The sequence below is a fragment of the Gymnoscopelus braueri genome (genome assembly GCF_963280865.1).
Source record: "Gymnoscopelus braueri genome assembly, chromosome: 13".
In the NCBI taxonomy this organism is placed as follows: Eukaryota; Metazoa; Chordata; class Actinopteri; order Myctophiformes; family Myctophidae; genus Gymnoscopelus; species Gymnoscopelus braueri.
In genome coordinates this window covers 44,077,682-44,086,298 of record NC_137615.1, presented here as the reverse complement: position 1 = coordinate 44,086,298, position 8,617 = coordinate 44,077,682, and positions in this window count along the sequence as shown.

Below are 8,617 nucleotides of genomic sequence, written 5' to 3'. Positions count from 1 at the left end.
CATTCATTCATTCGTATCTGAAAATCTCATTTAAAAAAACAAATATGACATTTGACAAATATGACATTGTGTGAAATCTGCTGTCATCATTGCTCAGAATGGATCCATTCTGCCATAGTTCAGTAGCTGAGGAGGAAAACATAGACAGCTCACTAATGCTTGTATAATACCCTGCCTGTTGAATCCATTTGTATTTTATGTTTTGATTGATTGAATTGAATATTTTATTAGGCGGAAATGTAAAAACAGCACAAGTACAGTTAAAACACTTTGTCTAAAAGGTCCATCCAAAAAAGTCCTTGTGGTCTTGTTTGTCAATATTATTTTTGCTTCAGGACCTTTCCTTCAGATTCAATGTTTTGTAAACTTACTGTAACTCATTATGTTTGCAGGTGGAGCTTCGTATTAAGCTAGCCTCCTGCAAGTCCATTGACCAGCAGAATGACGTCTCATGTGCCTTTGGAGACTGTGGATACCAGATCAACAGCACCATCACAAGGATTGACGACTGGTGCCTGCAGGAGTTGGTCATGACAAGAAAGCTGCATAGCAACAGACCTTTTGAAATTAGGTGAGAATATTTTTTTTATGAAGGCTGGCAGTCAATATCTAATCTTTTGGTTGGTTGGTTGGTTGGTTGGTTAGGGTATTTATTGGAAAATATTAGTCCATACAGTGCATAGTAAAGTATATACCATTTCAAAAGGATAAACACACAAAAGAAGGCTTAAAATAGGGATTTTTTTTTTACTTTAGTCGTGAAGTTAACTTAAAACACTAGGAAATCAATCGAAATTGGGAGCAATTTAAAATAAATAGGTAATTCCATAAAAAGGATGGTGTGTGTGTGTGTCTGTATGTTTTGTGCTATTCTTTTTTTATTGTTGCTACAATGACGAGGACCCAAGACCAATTCATTTTATTGTTGTGTCTCTGTATGTGGGATGTAACATAATTATGTCTTTATTTTATTTGTGTAGATATCCCAAACATGATTCCGATCTTGGTCGTCTGAACTACTTTGGGAGCTCTCCAGCTCACAGATTCACAATGAGAGCACATGTGGACCTTGGAACTCGATCTGATACCGGAAAATCCAACAGATCTCCCATCACAACTATTATACATCTCATACGGTAATGATCATATTATTGTTTCTTCAATGTTTTGGTTCTTTAATTGCAATTTACAATTTACAATGTGGGCATTTAGCAGACGCTCTTATCCAGAGCGACTTAATAAGCATACCTAGAATGCAAAGCAACAATGTACTTAGTGCCTCAAGAAACTCGGATCACAGGTAAACAATGAACCTAACATCAAAGAATGGGCCTGGAGGCCAGAGAAACCAGTGCTAAACAAACCTACACCTACTTCTTTGAAAACCCTGACTCAAAACCAGAGGTTAGGTTTAGGCATAGTTTCTGTGAGGTTAGGGTTAAGGTTAGGTTTAGGCATAGTTTTTGTGAGGTTAAGGTTCCTTTACAAACCAATCTTGATACCATACCAATATGAAGGTGTCATGGACACGGCCTCAGCTCCTCCCTGTTTGTCTGTGATTTGCCTGCTCCTCCCATGCCCTGCTCCTAATTCCCCTCCACCAATCACCTCTCCACTCTCCTCTGTGTCTTGAAGATTCTGATTGAGTGCCGTCACCTGTGAGGATCGAACAACTGAGTCTGGTTGGGTGACGAGCTCCAGAGACTATTTAGACTATTTTACTGTGTCTTTTTGTCTGTTCACTGCTGGATCTTAAAGGACAACTTCACCCACTTTCAATGAGCAATATAGGAAGATAAGTTAAAAATGGATGAAGTCGTCCTTTAAGTAGTGTGTCAGGTTCTATGTCTGAGTTGTTAGTTACTGGAGCGTTGTCATTTTTGCAGTGAAAGTACTCTGCCTGTGTTTAACTTACCGTTGTTATCCTGTGTGTTGTTCGCCAAGTACCGCCCTGGTGGACCGCCACTTTACACTGGTGCTGTGGTGATGATGATGATGATGATGATGATGATGATGATGACGATAATGATGATGATTATTATTTTCTGAATTATTTCCATTCAGTGAATTCATATGTCCTGTAGGCAGAGATCTCTGATCAGGCTATGTGAGTGTAGGTCTAAAACAGTTTTAGATGTGGTGAACTAGCTGCCCAGACCCCTGCTCCACACTTACATTAACACTGTCCCAGTGGAGTAACTCCTCCTCATTCAACTGTTCCTCACTTCACAGAGTACACCCAAATTGTCCAAGAACGTTGAATATCACAGCGTTTGATCCTGATGGTGACCAGGTGAGATGCAGCTATGAAACCAACCAAACTGAAGGATTCATCTTAGATCAGGTAAGACCAGTGAGTGGACAACCAAATGTGAGTGTGTGCCTGTGTGCTTGCGTGGGTGCATGTGTGAGTGGAAATAATATTAATCTTATCCTACAAATTGTCAGCTGTAATAATATTATTTTCTTTTCCTCAGAATTCTTGTTTACTCTCATATAACTACAGTATCAGTCAGTCTGTAATTGAGCTAGTCTTGGAAGACTTCCCCAGGAAAGAAATCTCTGTCTCCTACAATGACAGATCCTCCGCACCTAAGCACCCTCTCTCAACGAGAACAACCACAGCTATCGACCCTTCATCCATTCATTCATTAAGCAAGATTCCCCTGCACTTCACCGTTGTTGGTTAGACAATTTTTATTTACATTTTACATTGTCATGTTTATCATTACAGTGATGGAAGAAGCACTAAATGTTTTATATATAAATAAAAGTATAGATAGGTAGAAAGTATAGGTAGAAATACTCTGTCCAAAAGTCATGTACTCAAGATTTACTTGAGTAAAAGTACAAAAGTATTGGCATCAAAATACTTAAAGTAACAAGGTAGTACTATTTGAAAATAGCCGATCTACAAGCTCACAGAGCCGGGCTTGTAGATCGTCTTTTCTCAAATAATAGCCGACGTGTATATATAGGGCTGACTAATAATCCAAATCTACAAAGTAACTAGTAACTAAATGTTTCAAATAATTGTAGTGGAGTTAAAGTGCAACATTTTCCCCTGAGATGTAGTGGAGTAGAAGTAAAAGTATTGAAAACTGGAATCACTCCAGAGAAGTAAAAAATATGCACTTAGTTACTTTGCACCACTGTCATTCTGTGTATGTTTTTGTCTTTCAGTTGAGCCAGACGCCCCATCATGTCATTATGGTGATTATAGTCCCATGTTCTTGCCTCCAACTCCACCCAATGGAGCCCACATACATGCTTTTGTCAACAAGACCCTCGAGATCCTAGTCAGAGCTACAGCACGACACAGCAGGTCAGGAAATGTCAATTAGACCAGTAGTTCTCAAACTTGTCCGTGCCAAGGACCCCCAAATGTATATATTTTTGTCCGCTGACCCTGATCTGAAACTGTTTTGTGCCAGGTACCCCCAGAAGAAAAGATTTGTGTTAAAAATAAATGCAAAATTAATCACAATTCCCCCCCCCCCAAAAAATAGCAGATGTACAAGCTTGCAGTGCGGTACGAAGTGACGCGCTGTGAGCTTGTATATCTGCTATTTTTGAATAGCCAACGTATAAAATATGGATAAAGTGATTAAAATGATTGTGATGCTGTATTATCAAATTTAGCTGGGGACCCCCTGGAACCCCCCCACTTTGAGAACCACTGATTTAGACTCAGCAATGAATTACCTCCGTTTCTTCACTGCACTTCTATGCCATTTGTGAAAATATATCATTTTCACAAATGTAATCAGACATGTATGAATCATTCTCTGATGTCGGGCAGAAGTCCAAGACCGTTACTTTTAAGGACATGAAAGAAAAGGGCCTTTGTTCCAATAGTTGTTATTTAGTCACAAGCTCTTGTTAATACTTTTCATTCATTCATTTAAAATGTTTTGAAAATAGTGACAATAGCAGATCTGTAAGCCTACAACATATTGCGATACAGCACATTGTGAGCTTGTTGATCAGCAATTTTTTCTGTTTTTGTGTGACATTCTTGTACAACAAAGTAGGGCATTAATTTACAAAAAAATTATCACGGCAATACAAGGGTTCTGCCCGGCAGAGACAATATGCTATGGATTAATTGGATTTTGAACAAATCAAATGTGACGTTTTAAGTGTTTTCATTTTGATAACATTTTAGGATCGACGACCTACAGATCAATGGACCGACAGGGATTTCACAGCACCGGATCTCCAATGAACAACACATCATTAGATGGACACCAACTGACAATGAACTAAATAATCATTTCTCAATTTGCTTTGTTTTTGAGTCAGTAAATACAGTCAGGTAAACCTCAATCTGGGAACCCATAGTCAAAAAAAAGGTCAAAACAGCGCCCTCTGCTGTTTTGTACCTTTGACTTTGACTATGGGCACTGCTCTTAATCTGTTCTTGAGAGATTAGGTAAACCTTAATTTCATTTATTAAATTAACCAGAACAAATCACTTCATGTGATGTAACAGAAAGAATATGTAATGAAAATTATTAAAGGAATACTTCCTCAAAAATAAATCTTTTTTACTATCAATTACTCAATTCATGGAGATTTTGTTTTTGTCGCATTCCTGATGCAATAATTTTATATTTGTGGTGTCTGTTGCGGTAGGAAACCAATGCAAAACGATATAAAATAATAATATAAACTCCAAAATTACTCTCAACTTGTCTATCCCGGATTTGAACCCGGTTTCCAGCGCGAGTGCTGCATTTCTTTTTCAGGGGATTAATTGAATCTTGACCTTCAGGTCAAAATTTGTGACCTTTGACCCAATCTAAATGTCTCCATAGAAGAGCAGGGAGACAAAATACAACCACCCCAATTGTATAAGTCATATTGTAGTAAGATACTCTACCATACAGATTGGACAACATTTCCTTTTATTCATAAAAAAATCACACCCTGTGTGAAGTGGGCGGTGTCTTGCTAGCTAATCACAATACTGAATGGAGTCAACCAATCATGTACAAAAGATAAATACGTTTATTGAAACACTCTTTATGATGGACGAAACCATAACTTGAAAAAAACCAATTTTTGTTTTTTTTCAAGTTATGGTTTCTTATATAGGGCTATGCACATGTGTCATGTGACACTGGCCAATCACAGTCCTGAATAGACTGTGATTGGCCAATCACAGCGCAGGATAATTGTACAAATTTCCTGGGCCCAGATCACAGCGCAGGAAAATGTACATTTTTCCAAATCTCACTTATAGGGGCGGTTTCACCGCCCAAAAAAAAAAAGTTACATAGTGCTGCTTTAACATATCAAATAATATTGGATTACTGGCTCAGGAATGCAAAAAAAAACCTCCATGAATTCAAGGCTTCATGGGGTGGGTAGTTGATTGAGTAAAAATAATTGGGTGAAGTATTCCTTTAACATGTAGATGGAGCTGAAATGTATTTATTTGAACTGCAATACTGATAGGAAGACTAGGCTGAATAATGTGTCACCATCATTCCATTTCAGCGGGGATTCATATCAGTCAGAGCTGAGATGTGTCATTACTCATGTAGGACCAGGTAAGATGATTGCATTTTAACGCCTTACATCATCTTCATCAATAATGTCTGTTAAAAATATACAACATGTCTTTCTTTTTCCAAAACAGAATAATTACTTATTCCTTCTTCTTTTGTTCAGTAATGAGACCTTATGATAATAGGCACTGTTAATATGCTAGTCATTTCTTCCTTATGATACTATACTACTAGGATGATTAACACTCGATCTACGTAACTGTATTAGCAAATCTATTCACTAAGTGATGTGATACATATCTAACCTATACAGAAAGAAGAAGAGAAGATTTGAGACATGGTGGGACTGTACATGGTTTTCATGGTATGTTAGTAATGGGGGCCCTATAGGCATATAGGCACCTGGCACAACTCATTCCCCGTTTGACCTGCAGCCATGGAACTTCATTACCCATGATGTCTCTCCGCATGAGGAACAAATTTGCCACTATGACCTCTGCTTATTATAGTACGTTTCAGTCCAAAAGTTCCCCCCCAAAATAAATGAACCTAGGAAGGTGCGCTCAGAGGAATGCATATCTCTGCCAGGAGAGATGTAACTCCATAAAAGTTAAGAAAATACATTTTAAATGAAACCTGCAAGCAGTGATGGAGTAGTGGCTTAACCCATTTAGACCTGAGGCGGGTTTTCTGAAAAATTCTTCAAAAATTACAAAAAAATGTATGTTGCTATATAATGTACATAGCAACAACAACCCCAAAAGAGGTTCCCGTCTTGAAAGGTATAGTTACAAATAGGGTTCCCGCCCTAAATGGGTTAATGCGTGTCAAACTGGGGTCCTTCAAATTAAAATGGTTGCGAATCACTGCTATAGTTGTAAAAGTCTACTCTTATGGGGGTCCCTGGCGTATCTTTTCAAATGGGGGTCCAAGGGCTAATATGTGCTAGTTTGGGGGTCCTTAACATGAAAACGTTTGAGAGCCCTATTCAAATAGTGCAGCATGTTCTACCTGACTGAGAGGATGATCAGTCGTTCTTCTGCATGGTCGTCTGCCAAGAGTTTGATACGTAATATAGAGCACCAAGTAATAAAACGTACTAAATATAATAAAAAAACACTGGTAAACTGTCACAAGAGGAAGTACAAATACAATATTGATTCTTTCCCCCGCCTCTAGGGGGTGTATATTTACATTTCCTGAAAAAATCGTGTTTTGGACTTAGCAGGTTGCTGCTGGACACTGATGATAGTGTTGTCAAACAAGTCTATGAAGCTATCTGTGAAATAACAGGATAACAAGTGAAATTGGAAGTGATGACACAAAGAAATGAGCAGTTAATTTAAGCTGATAAATGGAGTTAATGCACTCGCTCCTTCTGGATAAATGGCTACTCTCTGGCTGAATTTGTCAACCCGCACCTGAAAATGTATTTTCTGTTGAAATATATTTATTGACAAATATCACTTACCCTTACCTTTAAGATAAGAAAACTTTTCTTGCAGAAATAACCTTTTTGTATTATTGAACATCAGGGATGAATAAAACAGATAATAACAGTAATTATAAAGTAATCTTTATTGTGACATGTGGACAGCAGGTTGACTTCTTGCCAGGGCCGCAGGAAGGGTAGTGCGAGCGGTGCTTTTTTTCCTTTTTTTTTAGTGAACAGAATCACATTTATTAAGAGTTATAAAAAGAAATAACCGTAAATAACCACCAAAACTTCGCACAGGGCCCCGCATTTCTCCCAGACGGCTCTGCTTCTTGGAGGAGGAAAACGATGAAGACCAAAACTGATCTAAGGTCCTGCACAATTAGACAGAACTGCGTGACATTTATTAGCACTTTAGTCCAGTTCCACTCGTGTTCTAAGTGCAATGACCAAATGATGAATGACAGCACAGCTATTTAGTAAGGCGAAAAAGGAAATCCGTTTGTTTGAGAATGGTTCATTGACCCAATATGCCAGTTGTGGACATTGGACGACCACCGCATTTTGATCTACCAGGGTGATATGAGGACACAGAGCAGACTTGCTCCTGCCCTCTGATATGGATGTGTTTTTGATTATGGATCATCAATTGTGTGTAGGCCTACTCTTATTATATTCTTCAGTCATCATCTAGGTCAGATCTTGGTGTCCGGCTAACAAGACGCAGTCATGGTTTCCCATCCAGCAGAATACAGCAGCATACTGACTCCACAAGGCAGCAAAATATAGTCATACCAGCATCGCAAAAACACGTTTTGTTTGCTGTTGCTTGACTACTATATGTTAGGTCAAAGGGTTGGCAGTGGCTCAGTGGTAGAGTGGCCAGTAGAGCAGCCGGATGCAATCCCGGGCTCCCCCAGAGTTAGTGTCAAAGTGTCCTTGAACAAGACACTGAACCCTTAATTGCTCCCGATCAGCCTTGCATGGTTTCCTCCACCATTGGTGTATGAATGTGTGTGTGAATGGGTGATTATACAACAGGTAGTTCCGACCAAGAAATCTGATTGGTTGAAATAGCTATCTAGCCGTGCTTCAAACCAGCATCATAGCACGGGCCTAATCACATTAATAAATCACTCCGCACTGCAGTCCGCACCTGATTAGACCATATATGGCACAGCTGTGCTGTGACGTCACGCTGTCCCACGGTAGGAAAACAAACAGCACGGCGAAAATAGCCAATCTACAAGTTCACAACGCGTTGCCAGGTATCGCACGGCGAAAATTGCCCATCTACAAGTTCACAACGCGTCGCCATCGCGACGCGTTGTCAGCTTGTAGATCAGTTATTTTGGCCACGTGACACGGTCGTACGACGGAGCATATAGCCTACTGGAATTCATTCCACTGCGCAAGCATTGATAGCGAGTGTAATATTGCTTAATATTGTTTTCACCCAGAACACATAGGGGTCGCTGCCAATTCCGTTTCTGTCTCTAGCTGTGTTGTTGCAATTCGGCTCCTGGAATGTAATAACAATAGATAGTAGGTTCATCTCGGGTGAGGTGACACCTTCTGCAGGTGTGCTTGGTAGAGGGAGGAGTAGATAAGTATGATGTGATTTAAACAAGTATGACATTACATTACATTACATTACAGTCATTTA